The sequence below is a fragment of the Argentina anserina genome, chromosome 7 (genome assembly GCF_933775445.1).
Source record: "Argentina anserina chromosome 7, drPotAnse1.1, whole genome shotgun sequence".
Taxonomy (NCBI): Eukaryota; Viridiplantae; Streptophyta; class Magnoliopsida; order Rosales; family Rosaceae; genus Argentina; species Argentina anserina.
Window position 1 is genome coordinate 2,602,410 of NC_065878.1, and position 16,710 is coordinate 2,619,119.

Genomic DNA, 16,710 nt, shown 5'->3' on the forward strand with positions numbered 1-16,710 from the left:
TGTCAGTGGCAAAACTGTAATTAAATAAAAATATATAAAATTTTTTGTCGATTTTTGTTAGAACGTGGATTTTGGCTTGAGTATCAAGTTTCAAAGTTTGGGCATACGTGATTTATTTCATCAATGCCATGATTTGGCTGCAACATGATTAACCTCGATAAGATTCTCTCTAGAAATAACGTTTGCTAAATATGACGTTCATGTGTGAGTTCTAGATCAAAACAAGGTTCTTTGAGCTGACCCTTGGTGGTATCAAGAAGCTCTTAGTCATGCAAAACTATGATCGGAATCATGAGATTGCAGCATTGCATTCAGTTGCACTCCCAATTTTAGTGTGCATATTAGCAATACTCCCCTTTTTCTTTAAAATTCCTAAAAGTTACCCGAAGTTTGGTGTTACTGTTGGAAATCATCCCAAGTATGATGTCAAAAACTGTAGTATTTCCAATAAACTTAGGCCATGCTTGTTTTATGGAATGATTCAATGATTGTCCTAGGAAAGACATACACATGATTCATTTCATTTGTTTGGGAACCAAAGGAAAAGAAGAGGGAAAGGAAATCGATTCCCCAAAAGCATGGGAAAATTGGTGGGAAACTAGGAAAATGGTTCCCTCCACACACCCCATAGAATCATTTTCTCATCCAAACATCTATAACTATCGGACAAAACTAACTTTCAGTTAGAGGTGGCAAACGGGCCGGGTCGGGCCGGCCCGGTCTATTTTAAACGGGTCAAAATCGTGCTCGTGCTGGCTCATTTATTTATCGTGTCGGGCTCGGGCCGGGCCATTTGTTTAAATATTTAAGCCCGGCCCGGCCCACGGCCTAAGCCCACGGCCTAAGCCCATGTCGGGCTGGGCCAAGAAGCGGGCTGGCTCGGCCCATTAGCATTATATGACACAATTAAAATAAAAAATATTATGTATTTTAAATATTTGTTTTATATAACTATTTAGAGTAGTAAAATAAATAAAATACTATAACACATTTCATAATCTTATTTTTAAAACGTTACGTATCTCAAAATAATGACGTTTTATTCAGTATTTTGATAATATTTGTGAAATATTGTAGTTAAAATAATGAAATAATCAATAGATTTTAATTTAAAAAGTATAATATTCAAGTTTAATGATAATAATTATTTAAATATTGATATAAATAATATAAATTTATGTGTTTAACGGGCCGGCCCATGAATTAATCGGGCTCGGGCCATGCCGGGCCAATGGGTCAAAATATCTCGGCCCGGCCCGGCCCGGCCTATTACAATAACGGCTCGGACCGTGCCGTGCCGGGCTGATTTTTAACGTGCCAGATCCGGGTTGGGCTCGAGCTTTTGGGCCCATTTGCCACCTCTACCTTCAGTTTTGTATTAACATGAGGATAGTATGGAAAACTTACTAGGAAATTAGGAATTGTAGGATTTCTTTTAAATTGTTTAACATTGCTAAACACAAGACAAGAAAATTAATAGGACAAACAGTATCAACGACATGGGCGCTCTTGTTGCCTCTTGGTCCTTGGGCTGAGGCTCACTCTTTGGGCCTAATTTAGTTTCTTTTTGTTGTAAATATAATTATTAGTGTGGCTATCCACATAATAGTTTAGGACATTTTTCACTAGTGTGTAGTGTAATACCAATGAGGCTTGTGAGTGTCATACAAGCTTCTTAGCTTGTGAGTACCAAGCAAGTTTACTTGTGTGTATTCACCAAGTTACTTGTAAGTGATCATCAAGTAATTGTGAGTGATAATCAAGTAATTGTGAGTGATCACCAAGTAACTAAAAGAGGTCACCAAGTCTTATATCCCTATATAAAGGGACTAGTGAAGAATGAAATAACACACTACATTTCCCTCATCTATTCTCACTTCATGTTCTCTACTCTCTAGTTAGAAAGCTCTCTCATAATACCCATATTTCTCTGAATCAAATAAGTAAGTTTCTCCCTCCATTTTATAACACTTTTTTATTTATGGTTATGTTTTGCTTTTTAGCTTTATTTTGTTTTCAATTTTCAATAGAATACCCTAAGTTAGTAGCTAGGTCGAGGTGGGGTTTGGTGTGGTTTATGCACCTCGTGTGCTAGGTCTGGCCTAGGACGGCGGCGAGTTTATAACGTTTTCAAATGGTCGCAACCTCCTAGTGACAGGATGAGATGCAGTGTCAGTTGATGGTTTTCTGTGCGGTAGCATATTGATAAAGTGATCTTAATTGTTCTATTGCTCTCTATGTGTTTAGTTGCTTGTGAAAACACGATGAATTTTAGCTTTCTAATATGTCACTTTTGTAAAGCAACTAGAGTTGCTGAGATGTCTGGTGTGTCAACCCTTGCTAGTTGGTGCATGTTTGGATACGTAGGCTTAGTGGAGGCTCGTGTTAGTCAGGTTGTTCTCTCATTACGAATTGTTCGGGGTTTAGGGTTTATGTCCCCTTATTGTATTCAGCCATTTCATTAATGAAGATTTGAAGACAGTCACACCAGCCCTTATCTAAAAAACAGAGGAAAAACAATTATAGTAAGGTCCCGTTTGGTTGACCTGAATATAATGATAGGAAAGTGAATTGTGCACATTTCTCTTTTAAGGATGTAATGGCATGGATTAAGCAGTTCCACTTCTAGTGTTTGGAAGAATTTAAACTTGAGATTAGGAAATGGTTTGAATTAAATTAACCAATTAAAACTTTCCAATAATAACCAATCATATTGTTGATACCTGTTTTTCCACAAGTCCAAAACCAAAGCTTGACATGCAAAGATCCGGGTTAATGTTCCTAAAGTCACACCAAGCTTAATATCAAGCCAAACGTAGATTAAGTACGTCATGCAATTCTCGTAGACCCAAGCTATGTTTTAGGGCTTACAAGAGGGGTCGTGGTATGGAAGGTAACGGATCTTGCGAGGCCCATCGACAAAGTAAATCACGTAAACAAATTTTTGGCTTGGGAACCAAAAATTCATGCATTATATGACTTTAAATTAGACATTGGGCTAGTAGAGAAATTGATCTTCAACCCAATAAAGGCAATGCCCATTTCTAACCCAAAACCCCTCACATGACCCATATCAATTTCAGTTGTTTCTTCCTCATCTGGCAAACACGTTTTATCTATTTTGTTGCTGGGACTGGTGCTTGGCTAATTCCGACAACACCAGAAAGTCAGGGAGAGAAAATCACGCGCAAATCCTCCAAAGATCTCTTCGCTTTCTTTCCCTTACAATCCATTAGAGCGTGATTTAGGGGGTTCTAAAAACCAAGCCTAAGCAATGCCGGCCAATTTTCCCTATCCCCACCGCCCCTATACACTCTCCGACGGGATGAAGAGGAATCCCCAGAACCAACGGTTCTTAAGGTTCCTCTTCCCTTCTCGGCTCCACTATAAAGAGAGAGGTGGTTGTTGTTGCAATTCAACTCATCCCAACGAAGAAAAACCCAGAAGCTTCAAGCAAGAGAGCAAGCTTCATCTCTCTTATCCAAACCACTACCCACCTCACCCATTTTGCTTCAACCATCACCTTAATCATGCAATATCTTCTCTATTGAACCCACAAGCATCTGTCTCGCCTACCACGCTCTTGGTAAGCTCCATTGATGTCGATCGATTTGCTGCTGTTACTATCAGGTTGTCACGACAAGGTCGTTCTTGGGTCTTTCCGGGATTGCTTTGGGCCTAGCCGCACCGGTCCAAAACACCCTCCTACACATATGGAATATGAAAAATTAGAAAATAATGTGTTTGTTGAAGAAAAAACACCATTAGTGTGCCTTCGTTAAAGAAAATAAAGGGATGAGTTAATGACGTTTATGGTCAACGGATGTAACAGATCAATCACCATTATGTAGCCTTAATTGCCATTGTAATTACCATTTATTTCTATTGTAATCTTGACCCTATATAAAGGGGATTATCAATGATGAGTAGATCATTCCATTTTTCCTACAACACGTTATCAGCACGTTACTTTAACTTTGAATTTTCAGGCAAAGAAGAAAAACAGAAATCATTTTGCTGAAAAAAATTGGAGAAAAGAAAAAAAGGAACAGTAAACGTTCTTGCTTGGACACCCAGAACTCCAATCTGGGCACCTCAGCTTCTCCTATGATCGTTTTCTCTAGGTCGGTGACCCGTTGCGGCGTCGCTCTTATGCCGCACCGAATGACGGAAACCCCCCCCCTCAATGAAGCCTTGCTCCGTCTAGAACCTCGTCGCCGCCTTCATGCCCTCAACGCCGATCCTGCTATCCGAGCACGGCGCTGCAGCTCTAGCCCGGCGGTCTTTCTACCCAGAATGGTGAGGATGCCCTGCTTCCCAGCTTCTCGCGACCCTTCTCGAGCCCCCTCGTCATTGCTGCACTGCGAGCTCGACCCGGATTCGCTGGGTTCGACCCGATCTGTTTTACCGACCGACTCTGACAATTGAGAGGATTTACCACTCGAGTAAATGGTAAAAAAAGGGCATGATAAAATTGGTTATTCACTGATGCAGTAATCTCTTTATTAGTTTTACTGTGGTTTATGTCTTTATGATTCTAATCATATATTTTTTTCATTTTGATGACATTTAATTGCACGATGAATATGATCGAATGAGGAGAGTTACTTCGCTACATAGATTCATGGAAAGAAGATGATTTTATCTTTAGTAATTCAAATTTTCCCTCTAACAATAAAAAGTCAAAGATAATTATTTTATTACTTTATCGATCAGTGAATCATATTTACTATTCACTATTATTGATCTACAATTTAGCAATTTTAGTGTGTAAATGGCAAATCAGAAATCCATTATACATTCATTATATAAGCTAAATTAAAAAATCAAATGCAATTTTCATTACATATGATTAAAAGTGACTAATCATATAAATATTGTTGTTTTCGCATGTGATTTATTAATGACCACGTGACGAACATTCGAGCAACATGAAATCTCGAGATCAAAAATCGCTAAAGATGCAGTTTATTTGGCAAACTGCAAGTAAGATCTAAATTAGTATTGCCTGTTTTATTGAATTTCATTCATATAAATGAAATTATATATGTTATGTGAGCAAAGTACTCTCTAAATATTATTCAAGTTATATGCTATACTTTTTATCAAAATTTAATTACTCAGCATGTCATTAAATCGTGATGCTATGATTTAAATTTTTAAGCATTATATATTTATACATGGTCATTGGCATGTATCATGAATACGATAATTGCCTAAGTTTTGTAAATTAGTTAACCATGTTAAATGATATGCTCTATTTGTTGCATATGCTATGTTTATATAATTTTTATAATTATGTTATTTAGCATATGATATGAGTATTGTCATGATAACGAAATTTCATGATAATTTTATGATTAAAAAAAAAGTGAGGCCAAACATATTCTTGTGATAAAGTATTTTCATGAAGCATCGAAAAATACGACCATTTCAATTCTTGGTCGTGCAATCCGATTTGTATTTCTTGGAAATTCAATAAAATGTATATCTTTACTATGATAAGGCAATTTCATAAACGCTCCAAAGTGGCCATAATGTATTTTGGTATGTTTAATTTTCATGTAAGTCTATTTAGAATTTTAGACTGCGAAACTAATAAGTCTCGTACTCTATTTACAGTTGGTTAAACCAACACAACATATATTGGACTCTAAAGAATTTGAGTACCGACCTTCCCTACAAGCCAACCAAGGCTCAACCACGACTGAATTATGCAAACATGTTGTCCTGCACGTAACTTGGAAACATATTTAAAATTTTGAATGACAAAGAAATGTATCTCAAGATAAAGAAATGTTTTTCAGAAAAAAGAGGAAAAATTCTCAGAACGAACTATCGATAATAATGAAGAAATAACCCTGAAGAAAATGACAAATATTAGGAACATGTAGGTTCATACAAACCGATCCATGGTAATTGATAACAATGTACCGTTTGAAAAATGCATAGGAAATATGATTTGAGCAATGGAATGCCCTCTTACAAAAAGAGTATAGAATAATGAGAGTACGACAATTTGAAAAAGTATATTCAATATCAAACTACGAGGAGAAAGCTCCTCAATTTTAAAACCGACACAAATCTATGTTAATTCAAAATGTTTCAGACTTTGATTACAGTCTGTCATTAATTTTCCAAGATATAATTGTAATGACTAAAATTTCGTTAATGAAGTACATTTGGATTTGACAAGACCTTGATGCAATCGTTGACATACAACTAAGGTTATGAATTTTCTCAATGAATTGAGAATATTCGAATATTAATATAAATGGTTCGATTTTTAATATTTTGATTTTGCGAAGTACTGCATAAAGTAAAACAACTTCACAAAATATTAGTATGACATGAATACTTGAATGCAAAGAAATGCATCATGTGATTCTCAAAAGCAATAGTACTGAAGAATAATAGTACTATATACGTGATTAAACCTAATAATATTAATAAGGACCATTAATTTCTAACCCTTTGGGATTCACAAAATACATACCTTATGAGATGAGCATATCGTTTTACGATTCTATCAAATTACTCTAAAGAAATTGAGTTTATATTCAATTTTTATGTCACGACTATGTCCATTGACACTTTATGTAACAAGAGCCACAAGAGACAATCGAACCGTTATACATTTTAAAATGTTTTTCAACGACATTTTTTCATGTGAAATGAATAAGTGAGATTACAGTTGACTTCCTTTGCATTATCTCTAATGAATGTTGATGTAACCGAGTATTAGAGAAGTTCATAAGTCCATTTAGCAAGTATATAAGAATTTTTTAATGAATCCGCCAACGTCGAAAGAAATTGACCTTCGAGATTTTGATATATTTGGGCTTTGACACGATTTATTGGGATACACAGGTCGTGATATGTGTGTCTATATATTAGAGGAGTTACACCAGGACACTCATATTTTGGATAAATAAAAACAAGAACAAAAGAAACAAAGAGCTGTGAAAATCTTTAAAATATAATTTTATGGAGGAATTGAAGATGTGATTTCATTTTCATATTTCGTCGCTCCCCTAAGACGGAACCATGATATGTTTAATGCACAAGTATATGCACTAACATCATATTATGCTTCTTATATTCATTGTCATTACGTATGTAAAACTAATCATTCAAAGTTTATCGATCTCTTAAAAAAATTTGGATTGAGATCATCTTATGAAAATGACATGTATTGTCACTATGTTCAAGGATTGAATCAAACGAAAATTATGTGGATTAATTAAACCAACTTGCGTACACTTTAAATAATTTATGGTGTTGGTTGATGTGTCGACACACTGCTATATTGCAACTTTGACAAGTGATCTCTTTTTCCGCTAGATATGTAGAATATCACTTTGATGAGACAGTCTTCTCGTCGTTAGGGGGAGATAAGAACAAAGAATGTTCAAGTGGAATGACAGGAATTTTTGTGGTTTGTCCCCACTGTGTCTCATCTTGATCCCCACTATTGCACAAAGTGATGAGATCACAGATATTAGCTGCAAATATACTTGCAAGGTTCAATGTCCTAAGAAGAGGACATGACGCCACCCAAAAGAAATTGGGCATTGCGTTGCCACCATAGATGGTGGCATGTTGACATAAAAAGTGGCATAAATAGTGTCATAGGCTGTGACTCTCCAAGGAAGAGGGGGAGACCACCTTATGTTCGATATATACTCGATCAAAGGAAGAAAACAAGTTTGCCACAATTGGATCTATTGATCCATAATCTCAAATCCGCCTCATGAGAATTCCTGGATTTTGGTTATCACTGGGGGACACCTCAGATGTTAGAACAAATCCTTGAAAATATAGAGATCTCTATAAATACAAACCACATGAGGATGTAGGATATTGAGTATTCATAACGAACCATACTTCGTTGAGAAATAACAACGTAGTAATTTTGGCCCAATGGAAAGAAGCGATCCAGCATGAACTAAAGTTCACTAACAAAGAGATAGGTATTTGGGAAGGTGAAGCCGACACCGCAAGGGTAAACCCTATCATTTATCTTTTATACGATGTGTATGAGAATTAAGAGTATAGACTCACCTTATGGCGCAAGGGCTCTCACTAAATGCACTGGAATCGACTACGAGAAGATATTCTTTTGTAATGGACCACAAAGAGATATTCTCGTAATAGATGTCATTAATTTCCGAAAAACTGACAAATACAGCTTATGAATGGTGAAATAAGGTATCTCTATGGGGATCAAAATTAAGAGATATACATGAAAGTCATAGAACAAACTTTATCCATCCAAGAAATGGTTCTAGATCACGTAGTGTTACAAAATGAATTGAAATGTTCACGAAGTAAAATACTTGATTATGAATAGGGATCAGATGTATTATGTCATTGCGTATTCAATATGGATTTGCAAAGTCTTTTGATGAACTAAAAAGATGTCGTCATTACGAATCCTAAGTCGAGAATGAAAAAGATCATTGGGAAGACACAATCTCAAAATAGATCTTGAGGACTGTAATAATGATGATTAACCATCAATCGGTTTAAAGCACTCTAAAGGTTAAAAGTGAGGCTTCCATAGCTCCCATGATTAGTCGAAGTCTTTAAAGATAGATCCGTTTTCATCTAATTGAAAGATGACGAAGAAGTGTTGGGAAATGAGATTCCCTATACAAGTACAAAGACGCATTATTTCACTTAACACAATATACTTGACTCGACCTCTCATTCGTTGTATAGCTTAGCATCCACGTAACAACAATACCTAAAGGTTTAGGTTTATAATCCCTATAAAGAAAAGAGAAAACGACAGGATGAGAATGAATTCTATTCACGTCGTTACATATTTGGCATAAAGCAATACGTACCAAATAAGATGCATCATTAGATATGCAAAAGTTATCAAAGCTCCCATGATGAATGTAAAGATCAGGGGGAGGTGTAGACATCAAGGGGAGTCTAGCACATATATGCTAATCTTAAATGTAATAGGTGCATTGTGCTCTTTTCTCCTTCGACCAAGGTTTTATTTTCTCCCATTGGGTTTTGTTACTTGGCAAGGTTTTTAATGAGGTAACACATTATGCACCATTATATCTTTAAACTCGGCACAAGGGGGAGTGTTGAAGGAAAAACACCATTAGTGTGCCTTCGTTAAAGGAAATAAAGGAATGAGTTAATGACATTTATGGTCAACCGATGTAACGGATCAATTACCATTATGTAGCCTTAATTGCCATTGTAATTGCCATTTATTTCTATTGTAATCTTGACCCATGTATAAAGGGGATTATCAATGAGATGAGTAGATCATTCCATTTTCCCTACAACAGTCCTCAGCATTGGAACACTCAAAATCCCTCAATGCAGGATCAACACTCTCCACCAAGACTTCTTGATAGGTCTCTACCCGATGGAAATCTATCTATACAAACAAGTTAGCATTCCTGTAACTTCTTCACCTTGAGTCGATGGTAACCGGATCTCCGATCAATCTTAGAGGATATTGTAGCTCCTTAAATATGATCGAACAAGTCATTAATCCTAGGCAAAGGATAACTATTCTTGTTGGTCACCTTATTCAATTCCCTATAGTCCACACACAACCGTAGGGAACTATCTTTTTTTCTCACGAACAACACCGGCGCACCCCAAGGTGAGACACTAGGTCTAATGAACCCTTGGTCTAATAGCCCATCTATCTACACTTTCAACTGTTTAATCTCGTTCCGCCACATCCTATAAGGTGCATTCGACACAGGTGTTTTACCGAGTACTATGTAATAACCCTATTTTCGGAACCAATTATTGGATTGTTTTAAAATTTATTAAGTTTGTAAAATTCATTTAAACGACTTTTGTTTACTTTGCGAAGTGGTAAATTGAAAACGGAAACATTATCGGAACATTTATTTAGAAAAACGTTACGTTTCCGCGACGTGAGAATTGACTTTTATTCCGTCGCTCGTTTGTGAAAACTTCATTCACGAAGGTTGTAGAGCTCGTCGATACGAGTTCGTGGGTATGTCATGTGTTTTAATCGGACGTCGTACGTGAAAGTTATTAACGACGGAAGTTAGTTTCCGATTTTGGAGGGGGTATAAAAGGAAATTTTTTTGAAGTAGGGTTTCCATTTTCGGAAACCCTCTTCTCCCCTCAAACCCGCACCTCCCTTTTCTTTCTCTCTCTTCTCTCTCTCCCTCCCCGAGCCCTCTCTCCCTTCGGCGCCGATCTCAAACCTCCGAGCGAGGTGTTCCTGACCGCCGGTCTCTAAGCCACCGCAAGCTCGATGCCTACCTCTCCTGGGCAAGACGGGACCTCCTTCGTCGCCGAGAAGCTACACTGATCTCCTGCAACAAACCCACCGTCGTCCAAGCTCTCCTCCGACGAAGTTAGGGTGCAAGGCAGGTGCGCCTCCACCACTCTTCAACCTACGATCGGAGGGGGGGGGGGGGGGAGCTTGACGCCTCGCCACTCCTAACCACGAATCGAGCACGGCCGGTCCAAGCTCTCCGACGAGCTCCGGTGCTTCCAAGGCATGAATTAGGTAAAGATTTGATTAAATTGGTTGTGGTGATTGTTGTTTGTGATTTGGGGTTTGAAATGGAGTGATTTTAGGGAAGATTCGGAGGAGGAGGAAATGGAGGAGATACCGCCGCCTAGGGCGGTGCGTGTGGGGGCATGGAGTGGCCTAGAGGCGGCGTGAGGTCGTGGGAAGGAAGGGGGGAGAAAATGGAGGAGTTTTGGGGCCGCGGTGGCACGCTATGCGCCGGTCTTAGGGTCAGCGCGTAGGCCCCACGCGTTGCCACAGTGAGTGGCGCGTGAGCGCCACGCGGCGCCACGTGCGGGGAGCGTGAATAGTTTTTCGAAACAGTAAATTTGTAAAATTTAGTTTTTACGTGCGGTAAATATAAAAGTGATTTATGTACGGTAAATATAAATTTATTTTACGTACGGTAAATGTAAATGTAAATTACATTCAGTAAATATAAAAGTAATTTCAGAAGGGTAAATCGGTAATTATTATTTACCGAGACAGTATTTACATTTGAATAGTATGCATACGTACAGAAATACGTAAACAATATGTACTCATACAGAAATACGTAATCAATATGTATTTGTACATTAATACATGAATTGTAAATACGAGAAATAGTATTTCGTAAAAACTAGAAACTCGCTGGACAGTAAAATATTATTACTGTTTCGGCATTTATGGTTTTACGTATCGATTGTAAATCCACTTCTTATCTTTTCAAGGTGATCGATACTTCAAGTAAATGATTTACATTCGGAAATCGTGGAAATTACGCTCGAGATTATAAGGTGAGTAAAATCTCACAACGACGAATCTACCCTTGGGGTGATTCAAGAATATTCTATTATTTTAAGAATGAACTATGATATGTATTTGATATAATGAATTGTATATGTGTATAAATGGTAAATATGTACATATATATGATTTGCTATATTATATACTATCGAAATTTTCGTTGTATGTGAATAAGTTCATTTTGGTGTTCAGATTTACATATTGAGCATGTTGATTTGAATTGTACAATATGATGTGATGTTTATTGAATGTGGTTTTAACATGGAGTTTGTTAAAACATTTTTGTCTTCGGACATGTTTATGTCTTCGGACGTGTTTTTGTCTTCGGACGTGATTGTTTTCAGACGTGTTGGCATGTCGGAATCTAGCCTTTGGCCTGGCGAAAGTTTCGATACAGTTAGAGCTCTAGTCTGTCTGCCTGGGTACTGCATAAGAGGTAACAAATGGGTCATCGGCTTATGAGTACCCATATATTTTGATATTGGATGACAGGTGGTTGTCCAATGTCGGCGGCATACTACATGAGGGGTAACAGAGGTGTACCAGCGCTCATGAGTACCCGTATTATAAATGCATTTTGGTAAACATAGGGGTTACCCAACTTCTCATGAGCATATATATTTTCACATTATTAGACAACCAGATTGGCCGTCTAATGAGACATGAGTGCATTTATAATTGATGTTTTGAGGATTTTTCGTATATATTTTTATGCGAGTTGTATTGGTTGTTTTTACTCATACGAGCTGCAAAGCTTACCGGGTTTGTGTTTACAATCCCGGTGCACCTATTCGATGGTGTAGGGGATAATTCCGCAGGTGTGGATTAGCGGAACTTGACGGACACTCAGAGGACTTGAAGTTATTTATTTTCATCTTGTGGTGAGGATTTTGTGTGGATTTTTGTGAGGATTGTGTGAGGATTTATACATTTCCATTTGTTATAATGTGGAATTATAAATTTGGTTTGTAATAATCGGTTTGACTGAGTTGTATTTTGAGCTCAGAAATGATCCGCTGTGACATAAAAATGATTTCAATTTATTGAAATTGTTTTAGAGTTTTTCATGACTTCAAAATTTGAGTTTCATACTCAAATTTTGGGGTCATGACATACTACATCCATGAAGAAATCAACAACTCTTCGAGGAGGTAAACCTGGTATCTCTTGAAACACCTCAGTATACTTGGATACCACAACAATGTCTGCGATAGCAACTCCTGATCCAAAAACTCCACATGTGCCAAGACTCCTACTCTCATGGCATTATCTGATTTGAGACAACGATAACGAAAAACTAGCTCCCTGGGACTATGGAAAAACACTACCATGTCAAAACAATCAATCAAAGCATATTGTGGCCTCAACCAATCACAATAGGACAAGCCTTGCAGATTGTCTCAAGCTCGAGAGACACTCCAAGTGGTGAAGTGACACATAAAGAGCTTCCAAGAGATGTAGGAATCAACTCTAACACCTCCACTACCGAACTAGCAATAAAAGAGTGTGATGCTCCCGTGTCAAACAGTATTGGTAGTCAAAAATAGATAAGGTACATTCCACTCATGTGTCCCGCTAGTAACAAAGATATTTAGAGGGAAGATGAACCATCGAAGTATTATCACAATAGTTCTATTTAGAGGACCAAACCATAAGGTGTGGCTCCTAACACTCTTGCGTACCCAGTATATCAATACCAAAGAGCATGTGATGGGGATTCGATGCAGTCGGGCCATCGCTCTTGGATGATATTGATAGATCACCAAATACGCAACCTGGCTCTGATACCAACTGTCACAACCCCGAAATTTCGAACGATAAAAATTGGAATTTAAAGCCATGAAAACTCTAAAACAATCTCAAATATATTGAAATCATCTTATCATAACAGTGTATCAAAACAGAGTCCACAGCATGACTCAGTCGACTTCAATAATACATAACCAGTTTATACCTCAATATTATAACCAATGAAATGTAAAATTTACTCAATCCACACCACAAAAATATAAGTCACCGCCAAGGGTAGATTTATCATAGTGAGATTTACTCACATTCACCATAGTCCATAATCACCACCATACTTCCTAACAACTTTCTAGTTCACCACAAAGTCCAATTCTGAGCCTAAACACTGCAACTTACCAAAAAACCGAAAAGCCCCAATTTAAAACCTATGATTTTTTTCTTCAATTCTCCTAGCGCACAACGATTTGGGTTAAATATTTTGGAGGGTTTGTAGTATGGAAGGAGACCTTCAAAACAGGACAAGAATTTTACCGATTGGTTTCCGGAGGAGGGAGATCCAACGAGTTGAAGTTCGGCGAAATATGCATTTTCGGGGGAACTTCCAGGGTTCATCGCTCCTAAACGACGACGAGATGGCGGTGGCGCTACCACCAATCGACAGGGGACGCAACAACCTTTTGAACGTGACTAGTGCGCCGCTCTATGGTGACCGGACAGTAGAGATCGGACGACCCAAAGTCGAGCGCTCGGGGAGAGAATTTCTGGATTTGTTTCGGGTGAACAGTATCCATGAACAGTACCGATCCGAATTTCTGATTTTTCTTCCCATTTTTCTCTTTAATTCCCTTATTTATACTATTTTCCAAAAATGTCCAAATACCTTTTTATTCGTGACTTCTTCATACGAACTCCGATTTAGGTGTGCCGCATGTCCACAAATTCGTATTGACGAACTCTACGACTTTCATGAATGACATTTTCTGAGATTCCTAACAGATTAAAAGTCAACTCTTGACCCCTCACGGTAACGTTTCTGAGTATATAACGCTCGAACACTTTCGTTTTCTCCTTCGTACTATATAATCGGATCATCACCAATTTAAATATCTCCGAACAATAATTATAAAATTCTGGGATATTACAACAGTTCTCCAGTGTTGATATTTGCAGGTTCCAACAATCACAGAGGAACTGTCATATTTGCTTGTGCAGTGGTTAAGAATGAGAGAAAGTAGACATTTTCTTGGGTGATTGATAAATTTCTCCAAAGCATGGAGAACAAGTTTCCTCTAAGGTGTTAACGGACATAGACGGTGTTATGCGGAGGGTGCTTGCGAGTAAAATGCCAAATTCGTGGCACAGGTTATGTTTCTGGCACGTATCTAGAAATGTGGGGCAAAGTGTTAGCAAATAGGAAGCTAAAACTTTTGTTTTAAAGATGATATATGCTTCGTATTCGGAAGATGAGTGGGAGGAGGTTCGGAATAGGAGATTGGCAGGGTATGGTCTGGTAGACAATGATTGGCTAAAAAATCTATATGACAAGCGGGAAAGGTGGGCAAAGGCGTTTTTCAAGGGGTATTTATGTGGGGGGGGGGGGGGGGGGATGTGCAGCACACCACGATGTGAGATAACGAATATCAAATTGAAGAGACGCATCGGGAGGTTCACACGGTTACTTGATTTCGTGATTAAGTTCTACGCAAGTATTTCCATTCTGAGAAATTGGTGTGCCCTTGACTCTTTCAAGTCAAGGAACCATACAAGAAAATGAGAGACATTTTCGCATTGTCTTGAGGAACAAGCATTCCATAAATACAATGATGATATATTTGTTGTTGTGAAAGGTCAGATGTTGATGGTCAAGTACCTTACTGTTAGGAGTGGGGTACGTATCGGGGGCCCTGCTGATAGCTGGATGTTTCGTGTCACACAGTACAACAGACCCGGTCATGCTTGGACCGTGACATTTGTGAATGACATATATTCGTGCTCCTGCATGCAAATGGAATCTAATGGGATACCATGCAGTCACATATTCAGTGTTTTGAAATATAAAGACGTGACGATATACCCAGAGTCACTTGTTCTTGAGAGGTAGACCAAATGTGGTGGGAGAGGCGAAATAGGTCGTAAAGCCGCTCTTACTTGTGATGAGGGTGAAGCAGCGGGTGTTCTATGCAGGTATGTTGCTCTACAGGCTAAACTGAAGAGTGTGTGCTATAATATGGTACAATCAGTTGAAGGGTTTAAAGCTGGCCTGGTGGGAGTTAAACGACTGAAAGAGTTTGCAAATAGATATTCATGGGGGGAAAATGGGCGTGAATCCCGCAGAGTGTGATACTGTGATAAGATATCCGGTTGTTGTCCGAACTAAGGGTATACACGCTGAAAAACAGTTTGCAAATGAGGTGGTAGCTCACACATGCCATAATTGTGGTGATGTTGGGCACAACAACCGCAGTTGTTGTGTCCCTCTAATTGTTAGGGAGGATGATGCATTGAAGAAACCACCCAGTAAAGGGGCCGGATCTGGTAAGACCAGTAATTCCAATAAGGCCGATAAACCTACAAAGGCATCGTCCAAAGCTTTCCGATGTCCCAATCAGGGAGGAAATTCAGTGCGTCAATGGGCCTCTCTTAATTCTACAGATGAGACAAATGTTGTCAATCCTAGTGGTGGGTGCACATTGGGTGAGATTAACCGGATGTTTGATAACCTCTTGGAGACGGAGATGGCTGATGCACCACCTAATCATAACTCACATGTTGGGGAGAGCCGGTAGCTCAGTTATGCATTACTTGTGTTTGGATTTATGGTTATTCACATTCATGTATAATTTAGTATTAGATTTCAATAGAGGGGTGGAGCAATCAGTCTGTCACCCCTTTCAGTGACACTATTTTTGAACAATTGTCTGTTGTGTTTTATAATTGATGATGAATATTTTGTGTTTTATGTTATACGTTTATGTCTAATGAATGAATTGTGAGTGCCAATTTATGTTATCCTCCTCAAAAATCTATAGGTTTATGGTGTTGATTAGAGAGAGAGAGAGAGAGAGATAGAGAGAAACCTGACTTGTTCAAATTGATAATGAATTGATGTATAACGGCCGTATAGCGATAGATGGGCACAAGTTTGGTTATTTTTCAAGTATGAGAAGAAAGGTTTAGATCGCGAGGGGGGATTAAAAGAGGAGACAAAGATATGATGAAGGCTATAAAAGTGAATTTGGCAAGGGAAATGATTTAACTGTACCTAAGCCATTCTGAGTTACTTACACGGGCCTTCATTGTCAAAAAAAGAGTAAGTTCAACAGGGGTATAGCAGATTAATTAAAGTGTTGACACACAGTAGAGAACCCCTACATCAAAACAAAGGGGTTATGACATGGGTATAACAAGCCACAATGTTGACACAAAATAACACCCCCAACAAGAGAACAAAGTGTCGCAGCAAGTGAGTCTTATCGTAGTCCAAATTCGACTCACTTGCAGTCAAAAACATACAAACACTTGGTTCCCGTTTCAGAGATAAAGCACGGCCATACATAAGTAGAGTGGAGTTCCAAAAGAGCCTATGCACTATTATGTCCTACTTACTGAAGTTTGTCTTAGAAAAAGGTCCATACATT